This window comes from Excalfactoria chinensis, chromosome 3 (genome assembly GCF_039878825.1).
Source record: "Excalfactoria chinensis isolate bCotChi1 chromosome 3, bCotChi1.hap2, whole genome shotgun sequence".
Taxonomy (NCBI): domain Eukaryota; kingdom Metazoa; phylum Chordata; class Aves; order Galliformes; family Phasianidae; genus Excalfactoria; species Excalfactoria chinensis.
In genome coordinates this window covers 71,505,970-71,520,899 of record NC_092827.1, presented here as the reverse complement: position 1 = coordinate 71,520,899, position 14,930 = coordinate 71,505,970, and positions in this window count along the sequence as shown.

The following is a 14,930-nucleotide window of genomic DNA, read 5'->3' as shown; positions in this document are numbered from 1 at the left end:
CACTAGCTAAAGAAAATGGCTGCAGACAATAAAAACAGCATTCCAATCTGTGTCTACTATCCTGTAAATTCCACACCCTTATGTTGTTTCCAAATACCAAACTGACAGCAGGATCACCTTTGAAGCCATTGTTTTCTTGATCATCTGACTTGGAGAAAAACATCTTCTAAGTTACCGCAATACCATGCAGCTGGATACTACAACTTAACATTTAACAAAGGACAAAACACTTCATAGATACTGGCTTATCTAAACAGTCACATGAAAAGACAGCAATAGCCACAAGAAAGCATGCTTTACTAGAAAATCTCTTTAAAAGCACTGTCGTTACTGTGAACCGAGTGCAAACAGATATATTGGAATAACCTAAAAACAAAACATAACTACAAACAAAATGGCAAAATTGTGATCTTCAGTATAAAGTCCATACTGTCAGGACTGCATGTTGCTGCCTATGGCATACCACGGACAGACAAATCACACTAGTAACAGATGCCAGGATGAGCAGTTCAAATAAGATGCTACTTGTTCCACTGCCATTTTAGTGGAGAAGAATGAGAAAAGCCAGCTCCTGTAAGCTATATATACTCTATTATACTTCTTATTTGCAGTTCCACCAACTTTTGTTAGCTTGGTCTGAATTTGGTTTGATGAGTAACAAGCAAGATGGGTATATATTACCATTATGGCTTCTGGAACACTTACAGGAATTGTGCTGGAATTATATTAATAGCTAGGTGATTAATGAGACAATCAGAAGCTCCCATCTGGAAGGAGCCTTTATCTAAATATGCTGCCTGGTTCTTCTGGGTTTTCACCCCACCTGATACTGCACACCTGTTACTTACAACAGCACCTCCATAAGAATAAAGGCAGACTCTAACAAACACAAGACTGGAGGGAAGCGCTCAGAGCAGGTCCCAGCACCAACTGGTGTTCCCACAGGACCCACAAAAGTTCACATGTGATAAATTCTCTGCAAGGACCAGAAAGGCTTCACTTGCCAGAGTCAGGTGTACAGTACAGTCCTGGGTGGATGCTTAAGAATAACCAGATGTTGTAGAAAAGGGCTCCATGAGATATAGGCTGCGGTCTGAACAATGGCCAAAAGATTAGTCTGCAGCATTTGCTGGAGCCTCGTTAGACAAATCTGCAGTGTCCTGAAAACATGTGCAGGACAGCACCAGCCCACTCCAGAGAAAAACCACCCTGCAGTCAGGGCACCTGGGAACACGCTCTCAACCAAGCGACATTCTCCTTGTAAGCTCAGTATCGCTCATTCTCAGTTCTTGACCCTATTTCTTCAGAACCAAATATAGCCTGACTTGATACATATCACACCTGTAGATAGGCCAGTATGATCCTGTGGCTAGTGATTTATTAGCAAAATTAACATTTTAACAACTTTTGGCTCAACTGAAGTCAGATCAAAGATCTTTGGAAGATTTGTGAGTCAAAACAAGCCCCAGACCCCAAGCGACCCAGACCCCAAGCGACCCAGACCCCAAGCGACCCAGACCCCAAGCGACCCAGACCCCAAGCGACCCAGACCCCAAGCGACCCAGACCCCAAGCGACCCAGACCCCAAGCGACCCAGACCCCAAGCGACCCAGACCCCAAGCGACCCAGACCCCAAGCGACCCAGACCCCAAGCGACCCAGACCCCAAGCGACCCAGACCCCAAGCGACCCAGACCCCAAGCGACCCAGACCCCAAGCGACCCAGACCCCAAGCGACCCAGACAAGTGCACAGTGACTCAAATTCTCACTGAGACTGTCTAACATTCAACTACATCAGGAACTATTGGCTCTCAAATGTAACACTTCAGAGATTGCCAAGTATCAGAACTGTCACAGCTCAAAGGAGCAATAGCACACACATCAGGAGTACCTGATGATAAAAGTCTGAGTAAATTGATTGTGTATCTTTAATTTAAATATCTGTGCCAATTCTGAGCTACAGTACATCACAAGAAGCCTAAGATTAGAGCCCAAACAAAAATGGTGAAATCTCATGGTACCAGTCATTAGAGATTTGGTTGTAATTAAACAGACAGGCACAGAGGGTAAGCTTGCTTCAGATCTCTCAAGAATACCTCCAGAAAATAAAAAAGAAATGCTTGCATGCCGTGAAAAGCCAATTGCAAATGGTACAATGAAAGAAAAAGAGCAACACAGCATCTTGCCGTAGTGGTAGAACATATGAAAAAGAATAACAAGATCTTTGCATTGGTGCAGCCTCACCTTAAGCACAGTGTGCAGGTTTGGGTGTCACAACATAAGGACATAAAACTATGAGAGAGCATCCACAGAAGAGCTACAAAGATGGTGAAGGATCCATAGGGCAGGGTGTAGGAGGGACAGCTGAGGTCCCTGGGTGTGCTCAGCCCAGAGCAGAGGAGCTGAGGCCTCACGGCGGCTGCAGCTCCTCACAAGGAGCCGAGGGGCAGCGCTGAGCTCTGCTCTGTGTGACAGGGCTGCAGGGAATGGCATGGAGCTGTGCCAGGGAAGGGGCAGGTTGTACTGCAAAATGGCTCTTCCACAGTGGGGAACAGAAATACAAGGCACCAAGTCTGCTGGAGTTCAAGGACTGTTTGAACAACACTCTCTGACACAGGGTTTGAATTTTGGATGGTTCTGTGTGGAGCTGCAAGTTGGACTCAATCTTCCCTACTGGCTCATTCCAACTATGGATAGTCTGTGATCACATAATCATAGAACTATCAGAGGTAAAAATGACCCTTAGAGGCCACCTAGTCCAACTCCCTTGCAGTGAACAAGGACACCAACAGCTATATCAGGTTGCTCAGTCACAACCAGCCCCAGACTCTCAGTGTCTCCAAAGACAGGGAATCCCCCACCTCTCTGAGCAACTGGTTTCAGCCTTATCACCCTTACTGTAAAAAAAAAACAAAACTTCCTCTTATCTAATCTACATCACTTCTCCTTTAGTTTGAATCCAATTTCCTTTGTCCTGTCACAACAGACCCTGCTAAGAGTCATAGAATCACAGGGGCTGGAAGGGACCTCTATAGATATGAGTCCAACTCATATCTATAAACACACAAAACAGAAGAGGATGAAAAGCAGTCCATGTGGCATCAGCCCTTGGCCTTTTGCATGTTTTCATGAAACTGCTTTATCATCTCAACTGACCCCCGAACCCACAAAATCGAAATCAAAACAAAAAACACCCCACCAGTCTCATCAAATGACTATTTGAAATAATGGAATAACCTGGTCTCTCACTTCTTCAACAGTTCTCTAAACACTGTGCAAAACTTGGTAACTTAATCTACACCACAGCCTGGCCTCATACAGCACACTTAAGGTTCTCCCCTATTTTGTGATGTATAACAACCAAGAAATGCAGCACAGAAATAGCCCAGAGTCATAAGAGAGTCAACATTGAAGAAAACAGGATTTTCAGTTTCCTAGCACGTAGTAGTGTAATGGAAATGCTAAATCACAGCCTGAGACAGTGTTTGAGTGCCTGGTAGAAATGTGGGGTCAAACCCAGGGGAGCTCAGGCATATGCAGTGCACCTGAGTGATCAGAAAGGATGGAGCCAGGATCCACCCTTCCCATGCCTCACTAAAGGGCTGGCAGTAGAGGTGGGAGCATCTTTTGCCAGACATCCCTGCCTATCTGAGACCATTCAAAGGTAAGAAGCTCTTTTTCTTCATTTCTGTATCTGTGACTGCTGTATTTGGGATTATTCTTATTTGCTGTAGCCAAAGACTTTGCCAGCCTGCTGTTATTATCACATTATAGCATTACAGGTAGCATCTCCACTCTATGGCAGCCACACTCCTACCATAACACAAGCTTCCAGGAACGTATCTGTGCTATTAAAACAGCAACTACATTGGTACCTTTGTAGGTATTTATCCCATATTCACATTCATTTACTCATTTCAGCTTCACACACAGATCTGATTCTCCTACTTAAACTGTTAAACATTAAGTAGAAACTTAAAGGATGGCAGAATAACTGTTTCAATTTCATATATAAATACACTGCTTCCTGGCCATCAACAATACATTGCTAATACTTCTGTGACAATTGAAGGACAAAATGCTAGGTTGTACTGCTTTTGAATAATGACAAAAGAAGACTGAATCACCTGCGTTAACGAGCAAAACCTTCAGTTTAGCTACCAATGCAATCATTACCAGTTGATCCTAGCAGTGCCTCAGAAGAGAGCCGCACAAATTTCTACCTTTGGAAATCACTGCCTCACCTGTTTTTCATCAGTCCACAACCACCATATAGTGAGAAAATTATCACAAACACCACACTGAAGTTTGGCAACAGTGATCTATGCTTGTTCTTGTGCAGAGATCAGTTACTGGCTCTAGTACAAAGACTGATGTCTCTTGCTCCTAAAGTTGAAGTGTCATGTTGGTCCAATGTCTGCAAAACTACTGCATAGGTAAAATGAAGGAAACAAGATCAGTAACACCAGATATAAACTCAGATATAAATCAGATATTACTCAGATATAAACAGGAAATTAGCATCAGGAGCCTAGATGACTTAACTCAGGCACGTCTAGGCCACAGGCTGTATGCATCCCAGTTCAACGTCACCCTGTATCAGCATCACAGCAGCTCATACTGGTCAAGCAACCTGGCTCAGCCCCAGGCACTCAGCAACAACCAAACGCTGGTGTGCTATTGACACTATCTCTACTGAAACCAGGACAAGGGAAGGGTGCAGTGAAGTAGTAACGCAAGTTATGCAAATAAATTCAAGCATTTTGATAGTCCTATGAGTAGTGAGGAAAAAAAATAAAATAAAAAAAAAATGTAGCCTTCCTTTCAGTTCTTCTCAAATTCCATAAAGGAATTTGATAATAGGTTTCAAGATTGGGGGAGGAGAAGGCAGGGAACCACCATCCTTTTTTTGTGTATTTGTGACTCCACTTCCAGTCAATAAAATAAACTGCCTGCCAAATTTTCAAATGGAGTGTATAGAGCTGCCATCAGACATTCAACTCAACAACATGATCATATCTCTTGACCAGACTCTCACAAGTCTCCTCTTACCAGAGAGAAACATCCCTTGCTTTGCAGTTATGCCTTATTGTGGTGATGGCTGTCAGGCAGTGCATACATTTGTGAACAACTTTCTTCCAGGGAGCAAGCACAGGAAGAGTAAATTTCATCAAAAATAAAAAAATATCTTCAGAGCTCACTAAGAACTGTAGCCACTGCCTGCAAACCAGGCTGATGAATCACACAAACAAGGTCACATATCCCACCAATTCTTTGCTGTGCTCCTCTTTTTAAAATGTTCTAATAATTTTTTGAAGTGTTAAAAAATAAAATAGGCTTTGTTGCTTATAAAGTATATAATATAGTTATTGTATATATGTGTTCCTCTTCGTTCAGCTGGCCCAGGCCAGCCAGAAGTTTGGACGCCCATGCTCCAGTGCAAGGGATCCATTAACTTCAGTTAAAACAGTGTTCATTTCTATCCCCCATTTGGTCCCACAGCAATCTGCGATACTCTAGAAACTATTTTCTGTCCTAAATGGCCTCCCAATATACCACCTCTCTATTGCAAGCAGCTCATAAATTTTGCAAATTTATGACTGGCTATGCCGAAGAAGCACAAATTATCATAGCCCTGACAGAAACAAAAGCACCTTGAGGCATCTGCTGCCTATGCCTCACAGCCGGGACAAAAGAAAAACACAACAAAAAACACCAACAGAAACCAGGCCCCATCTAGCTCCACACCAGGTATGGAAACCAACAGACCAACTCGCCAAACCCAGCCTGCCGCTGCCTTACCTTACGCGACGCTCTAGAAGCTTCTGCAGCCACCTCGACACGCCGCACAACACGCCCCGTCCCTCTCCTGCCCAGCCGCCATCTTGTGCAGCCGCCCCGGCGCTGCCCACCAGATGGGTGCTGAAATGGCGGCCGTTGCGCATGGCTTCGTCCTTTTCACACGCCCGTATTTTGCAGTCGCCGTTATAGAGCTCTGGGAAGGACGAATGCTTTGTTTTGCCTTTGGTTTTCTTTTCCTGTCTAAAGATGCATGTTCTCAGTGTAATGCAGCTTAAGCTGGAGTAAATACATGCTGATGTCACCTTTTTCTGGCCGCTGCTTTCCCTGCCATGCTACTGAAAAATGGCTTTCCTAGCAGAAATGTACACTGGAAACAGAACGACTCACCCTGCAGCAGGGTTATTTGCCACGCAGAGGGTAGCATGCGTAGTCTGCCAGGCAGGTATGTTCATTTCTGCAGTATGTCCATTCAGTGAAAAAGCTTGGGATTTGAAGTGCAATTGTAAACAAAGGAAAAAAATAAACCAGAACTTAGGAGCTGTGGAAATGGCAGCAGTGCTTTCTGTTTGATTTCACAAGGAATATGATAATGGTCATTTAGAGTCATAAAATCATTTGAGTTAAGGAGGACCCTTAAAGGCCATCTTGTCCAACTTCTCTGCAGTGAACTGAGATACCTACAGCTACATCAGGTTGCTGGGAGTCCCATCCAGCCTGACCTTGAATGTCTCCAAAGATGGAGGACAACCTGTTTCAGTGCCTCACCACGCTGAATATAAAAGACTTCTCTCTTTTATCCAGTCTACGTCTCCCCTCTTTTAGCTTGAAACCATTTCCTCTTGTCCCATTACCACAAACTCTGCTAAAAAGTCTTTCCCCTTCCTTCTTATAACTCCCCTTTAGATTCTCAAAGGTAGCCCTCAGGTCCCCCCAGAGTCTCATCTCTTTCATTCAGACCTCATAGAAGAGGTTTTCCATCCCTTGGATAATTCTTGTGACCCTCCTCTGGATCAACTGCTCCATGTCTCTCCTGTACTGAGGACTCCACATCTGGATGCAGTACTCCAGGTACTGCGCCTCCAGCGCAGAAGGGCAGACTCACCTCCCTCAACCTGCTGGCCACACTTCTTTTGATGCAGCCCAGGATATGGTTGGTGTTTAGGCTGCAAGGGCACATTGCTGACTCATGTCTAATTTGACATCTACCAATACACCTGCAGATCCTTTTTGCAGGGCAGTGCTCTATCCTTACAACCCTCAGCTTGTACTGACAGTGGGGGGTGCCATGACCCAGGTGCAAGACCTTGCACTTGGATTTGTTGAACCTTCTGAGGTTCACTCAAGCCTGTCTAGTTCTCTCTGAATGACATCTCATCAAGCATGTCAAGCACACCACACAGCTTGACTCTCACTCCCATTGTGCATAACAGGGAAATACAAAGATAGGTACAGTCCCTTGCCTTTTGCGCCAAGGTCTCTTGCAGTATGAAGCAGCATTTGGTTTCTCTGCTGTCCCCTTCACAAGGAACAGCAGCATCAGTTTCTCTACAGGACCAATTCCTTTGTTTCTGGAAGGGGTATACTCATTTTTAAGTTATTTGGGAAAGAATAAATGCAACTTCTCTGCAGGGATTTGATTTTAGAACTCTTTTCAGTTCCTAGATGTGTTCAGGTTATAGCTCTGGGCAACAGATTAATTCAGGGGAAAGAAAGCGTGATGAAAAGCTGATGTTGGTGAGAGCTATTGCAACAGGCAGGAGGCTCTAGAGGAACACAGTGAAAGGTGAACAAAGCACAGGGAAAAGTTGCTTGTTGGCCAAGACAACATCATATATCATTTGCAGCTAAACGTGTATGCCCTGTATTCAGTCCCAGTGACACAAGGGATAAAATCATCAGCCTGAAAGAGCTCTAACAGGTATAACTGATAGGTTATCTAAAGCATAATTTCTTACAATACAAGCAAAAAATCTATGATTATATGAAAAATGCAATCAAATGCAAGTCTCTGTAATTCATATGTGCAGGGTCAGAATTCATGACTCCTTCCTTTACCATGACAGCTGTGATAGATACTAAAGTGTATTTTTTTCATTAAGTATAAAGTTCAGCCTGAGTTTTTAAACTCCTTTAGCAACAATAATCACCTCTTTGTTACTGCTTCTGTTGACTTAGGGTCAGGGCTCTACCTAAACTCAATGTGTCTTCTAGGTAATATTAAATTCTGCACAGAGCATGCCTCAATTCGGAGAATGGGGACTGCAAAAACTGTTAGATCATTACACATTGATACTGAATACTAGGTCCAGCTTTGCCACCCTATTTAACTGTCAGTAAACAACTTTGGGATTGGAGTCTCGATGGCAGGTTCATACTGTGCAAGAACCTATGCTGAGCTGAATGTCCTCCTGACTGTGTCTTATGAGTAAAGCCCAGGAGCTCTGAATGCTTATGCTTTATTTAGCCTTCAAAGTTGCTACCTGTTTGCAGATTTGGAGAATTAAAGTTGAGACTGTGAGAGCAAAATTCTGTTAGACACCCAGACACATATTTCATCCTCCTCATGCATCTGAATTTGCCTTTTGTTTGGGATATATGTAAGCAAGTCCTACACAAAATGAGGGTCCCTTCTATTAAGAAATTTTGAATGGGACCTAGCACATTTAAAAGAGCAGAGCTGCTGAAAAGAGTTAGGAGGTTTCTATGGCAGTAGATCTTTTCATTTAACCTTTTGGGTTTTATACAGGATTTCTGTACACACAGATGCAGGGAGATCCACAGATGGTCACAGTGCTTCTGTGATACGAGCCACTGCCAACAGAAAAATGAGTTGTCAGAGAGTGTTCACAGCAAATATATGCTGTGTTATATGTAACTCTCTGCAAATTATCCTAATAGTCATGGAAATGAGTTCTGCTTGGCATAAATCACAAGAGCTGGTAACTGAAGGCCTCTAAAATGGGCCTATTAGGAAAGACAGAAATAAAAAGATGTGTTATTTATTTATTTTTTTAAAAGTTCATTAAAATGGGACAGCTGTTGTTTAACAGCTAACTGCAAGAAATGAATGCCAAAAGTAACAGATACTGCAGTTAAGGCTGACTACCTGCCCTTTATCCGAGTAATTTGCATACCATACTGTCAAAGATTGGTATTTTTGTGTGCTTGTCTCCTAATGACAGGTATAGCTGCTGCTAAGAAGATGACAAATGCATCACACTGAGGGTCCCAAAAGATTGCCTCCTTTCCCATCTTGGTGAAGAATGAAGAAAACCTGATCTATCTTCATAATACCTAGGCTTGGGAGTGAAGACGTAGCTGGAAGGTAAAACATGTGATTTGAGACTTCACAAGCAAAGATTTACAGGAACCAAATCTAGGTCTCCTCTCTTGCTAGTGCTCTGGACAACAGGTTCTTAATTACAGTGTTGAGGGGAGAGGCAGCATTACCCTTCCAGCCCATCATTAACAAGCAGTTAGAGCTGTGCTCTGCACAAAGCTACGTGTACTTGGTGCAGTGGGAGCATCAGTCTTCTAAGGAGCAAGAGCACCTAATTTGAGATGTTTGCAAGTGTGCAGCAATGACTAAACTATTTCTCCCTCATGAAGCCTGGGAGCTCGAGGCACCAATAAGTAAATAAATAAAAATCTAAGAAAAATTCCAAGGTGTTTTCAGTGTGTGTGGTAGACATTCTGAGATCTTATTCTTGCATCAAACTGCTTCTACAATTAAAAAATTATATGGGTTGTAAAACCTTTGTACATTCAGCCCTCAACAGTGCCCTGCTGGTTACATGAGAATTATTTTAGGGCATATAAAACAGCTTAGTTTAAACCCTGCTAATTGAATAGTTGAGCTCAAAGGTATAACTAAATTTCTAAGCTTCTAGAATTACTTCTGACAACAAGTAACGGCACACAAATCCAACTTTTTCCTACCCTTATCCTTTACTAGATTTTACTGTTCATCTAAATGAAGTAGGGACGCATGCGAAAGACATAAGGAAAACAGTAACATTCCCAAATATCAGAAAAAATATGTTTACTAGCTTAGAGGGAGACACCTGTATAATAGGCCCCGCTCTTTTTAGACATCCACCGTACCTGACAGTAATCAACATTATTTAAGGAAAAATCTCAGGATTCAGAAATGTTAACCAGGGGTTGGAAATTTTATGAAAAATAACAATACTAAACACAGATAGGACAAGTAAATGTCTTCTATTAATCACTCTGACCCCACATGGCCACAAACCAAAAGTGAACAAGGTATAAATTCATCATTTCCTATGATCAAAAAATGAGGAGCATTCCAAGCAAGTAAACCCATCTACCACTGTCTTGGCATACTCAAAATATCTTTACTTGATCAATAGCTAGACATGTAGTAGATACTGGAGTTCTTAGGGAATAAAAATTGTAAAGCAAAAAATCTCAGTTGTATTCCTGTACAAAGATTCTTTCTTCATGAGCTAGATGTAGCCATGCCTTCAGTAATCTTACACCAAATACTGTTCTACATTAAAGAGTTCTTTTGGATCACCAAGGATCTCCAGAAGTCATTTCAGCAAGTTTCTTAACATTTGTGAGGATGGAAGGATTCAGAAGTACCTACAGGGATAACATAACCATGTCACAGAAACATAGATGCTCCAGACAAGATGCTATGGAAGTATTTTCTTTCTTGATCATTTCAGTCTCAATAAGGTTGTCATTAAGCTACGTATCAGCCTTCCTGAAACAGTAAATCTCATCAACCTGAAGCATGCAGCGTGACAAGTCACTAAAGCATATGTTTCCTAAGGGATCTGCAAGGTAAAAAGAATTTTCAGACAGCACAAGCAGCACAGTCAGCACAAGTTTCTTTTTAAGAACTATCACCTTCACAACTAAAGTTAACATATCCATTACAGAACTGAAACATTTTTTTTCAGCACATATTTCACATAAATCTGATGTTTGATAGGTTTCATGTGTCAAGAAGAGGATTCAAAGCCCAGCCTTTGAATCTGAAGCATCTGTAGGGCATGTTCAACTATCTAGGCACCTTTTTGTAATCAAGTTAATGCCTCCCAGCATTCTGTGCCACCTACGTCACCACCAGTGTGATTCTCAAGGGACACACAAATGTGAAAGGATATATAAAAATAGGAAAAAGAAGATATTATAGAGGTGTTCAAAGCAAAACAATTCGTTCCCCAGGGATCACTGTCAAAAAAAATAAAATTAAATTAAAAAATAAAAAAAAATTATCATTTATCTCAGCACATCCATTACAATTTCAAGCCATATTTGTTAGGGTTCTGAAAAGACAGGAGAACTCGAATGCATGTTTTCAAAGGTGCTTGCTACAATGCATGAAACAAAACTTTGAACATTTTTCCAGGTAACACGTAATCACTTAAAAGCAGGAAAGACAATAGTCAATTAGTTAAATGTTGCCTTCCCAAGCTGCTGTTCTCAAACAAGATCCAACATGTCGTACCCAACTGCAAAAGAACTTCCAATCTATTTGTTACTGTGTGAGCAGCACATACAAGGAATGGGGCACAAACTAGTCACCAGCCTTCGAGAGCTGAGCACTCAAAACAAGAAAGAGAGAAAGAGACCAAAAAAGCCTAAACATCCAGGTTGCCTAAAATCACACATCCCTAACAGTGAAAATAACTAAAAGTAGAAAAATACAACACCTGCATTTAGGGTTGTATGGGAAATTGGTAATCACAGCCTGAACCTCTGATTAATCAGCTGAGGCAAGTGTTGGGTCAGCTGTGGGAGCACAGGTGAGAATAATTTAGCTGTGCTCCTGGAAGGGGTGGAGCTTGACTCCACCTCCTTTAGACCTCATTTAAGGGCTGACCACCCATCATCTCTTGGTGATTGCTCCTTGGTGGAGAGTGCCTCAGTGGTTCCCAGCAGACTGAAGGCTTCCATACAGGTGAGTTTTTCCTGTAAATAACCTTTTGAATATCTGTTATCATCTCTGTATCATTCCACTTCACAAGGGTCTTTCCTTCCAGTTTGTTATTATCAAACAGTCTGTAGAATAGAGTCATAAAATATCTGGAGGGATTATCAAGTCCAGCACCTGGCCCCATACATGACTACTTAACAGTCAAAGTCTATGTCTGTGAGCATTGTGCAAACATTCCTTAAGCTACAGCAGGCTCAGTGTGGTGACAAGTGCCTGACCCCCACTGCTTCTCCCCTGTCACAGCTCCATGCTGTTCCCTCAGGCCCTATTGCTGTCACAGAGAACAGAGCTCAGCTCTGCCCATTCCCCCCCAGCTCCTTGTGAGGAGCTGCAGCCTCTGTGAGGCTTTCCCTAATTTCCTCACCCAGGGACCTCAGCCACTCCTTGTACACCTTGCCCTACAGACTCTTTGCTATATGCTCTCTACATAGATTGAAGTGTGGAAAAATCACTGCAATATGGCCATTGCCTTGTTCAGGAATGATGTGAGCAATGACAAAGCCATGTGCCCATTCATTTTTCTTGTGAGGCAGGCAGTTTTTGCACTCAAGAAGCAATCTTGAATGCAGGTGCTGGGATCTCTTTCTATTTTTGACTCCGTTAGTCCTTGGGGAAGCAGGTTGTTAGGCAACCTGCTGCACTTGATGCAGGATAACCATGCAAGCTTCATTTACCCTATCACGACACAACAGCTTCAGTTTTTCACTCCAGAGGAAGAAGCTTACAGCAATAACAGCCTGCATGAGCATAGTGTAGGATGTACACTGTCTTACGCAGTGACAAATATGAGGCAGTAAGAAGTGAAAAATCTCTAAAAATTGGTTCTATTTCATACAAACATTGCTGCTAGCTGACAATACAATAGTATTCTGTCTGTGCTAATCTGGCTGTGAGACAGCATGTCTTCTAGTCCTGTGGACTCATTTATCCCAAGTTCATTTGAACTACCTCATCTGTTAATAGCAAATCCCAGCGGATAGCATTATGTAACAAGGAAATGTTACTCAGGGCACTTACTTTCTTCTCAGTTTTGCAAGTCCAGTCTTGAACGTTTCTATGCTTAGGCATAACCTCTCCCTCTCGCACCCGTGTTTTTTCCAATCCTGTAGTCAATGTATTTCAGCTGGGTGGAAGTACAAAGGTACAAAGCCAGCTTTATGGGCCTTTTATCTTCGTACTCATCACTTAATTTTGAAACCCCTTATCTCCCTGTGCTCTGAGGCCAGAATAATCTTGATGTCAGCACAAGCACTGTAGATGACAGGCTGATAATAACTGTTCATCTCTCCTGTTACTCTGTAGTCTGTCTTTTCTGGGAGCCAGATGCTCAGTCAGTAATAGCTTCAGTGCTGAAATACCTTTGAATTCAGTTGCAGATGAACCATCAAAGGTTTAAGCACTGTGATGTGAACATAGTTGTCCATAGCTGACTGAGAAATAACCTAGAGAAGAGCCAGACCATGGGGGTTCCCAGGTATGATAAATAATGTGAGTATTGCAGGTACAGCAGCCCTATTCAGCTGTGGCAACTGCTAGCAACAGTCCATCCTCAACTTCCCTGCTCTCCCTTTTCTCCAGTTTCTTCCTGTTCTAGTTTTTGTCTTGAGAACTTCTGTACAGCTGTTCCTGAGGTCAGAGATCATACTGGAGTGCAGTGTGCAGATGGAGCAGAGCCCTGCTGTGTGCCAGGCTACAGGGGAGCTTGTGAAAGTTCTTAGCTCAATCCATGCTCTTGTATGGTTCCAAATCCTGCTGTACTATTGTGCCCAATAATAAGCTACATTTACTACTAAGAAAAGTAGGAAGCAATGTCTGTTCAGGGCCAAATACAGACCCAAAAATCTGCCAACATGAGTGGTAATTCCTTCATCTTTAATGTCAGAGCTACTGACCATAAAATACGTAGCTCCCTAACCTGCATGTAGTCAGGTAAAATCAATTAGGAACAGGCATCAGTCAAGAACCAACATAATCAAAGCCACTTAAAAAGGTAGCTATTTGAGTGAACTCAATCCATCCAGCTCTGGAAGAGGTATAGAAGCAATGAGATCAAGTTAACCCTGCTTCACTAGACAGAACTACAGGTCATGCTTTGCTTGGTACCCAGTTAGACTGCATGCACAACTTCATTAATGCTTTTATGCTTTTTAAGAGCCCTTATTTGATATGTCACTGTTTCCTGTTTAACTTCCAGAAGGGTGCTTTTTTTTTTTTCTTTTTTATTACATGTGATCCTAGCTGTTGATAATTACTCTCTCTGACACGATAAAGGCTTCTGTCACTCTGCTGTTCCCAAGAGAGCTGGCATTTCAATACCATTTCCTTAGAGTTTCCTATTACCTAGATATCACTGTTCCATATTCAGTGTTTGTTTGTTTGTTTTTTTGATGCACATGAAGTAGCATTACTACAGTGGTTACTACACTACTACACTAGCACTACCACATAGGAATGCTGCAGTACCTCTCTTTTTGTGGAGTACACGCGTAGCAATGCTATTAAGCAGAAGCTAGCCAGACATTTTGACAAAGAAATCCATTTCATGTTACCCTGAAGGCAGACCGTTAAGTATCTTGTGCCATCTGCTGGCAGCACTGCAAACACTCCAGTGTTGCAAGCAGTACCTTATACCACATATATAATATGTGTGTGTGTTAGTGATAATTAGAGGGTTGTTCCCAGTCAGGATTTATTTCAGGTCACCTCTATCCAAACTAGTTGCAGTATCTTTTATTTATATGTCACAGATCAACATCTGAAATGGATAAATAAACAGGGGTGTATTATTAGCAAGTACTCAAAATGTTAGGACTTGGTCCTGAACCCACTGAAATTGGAATATTTCCCCAGGCATTTAAAGAAAACAGTTGTGTAGACAAAAAAATTAATAAAGATGAAGTGTAACACCTACTCAATGCCTGTGATATGCTCTATCACTGAACTATTCCCTAACTAATTAGCAAGTTCCAACTCTGTGTGAAGAAGGTTGAGAAGGAGAGTTGCTAATGAAACCTCTTTCCTTCTTTCCAAGCTGTGAGCTGGTAAGGAATACAGTCTGCTGGCTCATATTCCTCTTACCAGAAGGGCAGAATCATGGAAATGCATCAGGGAAAATTCAGATGTTTCCTTCTTTTTTCTTATGGTCAATTTTTGG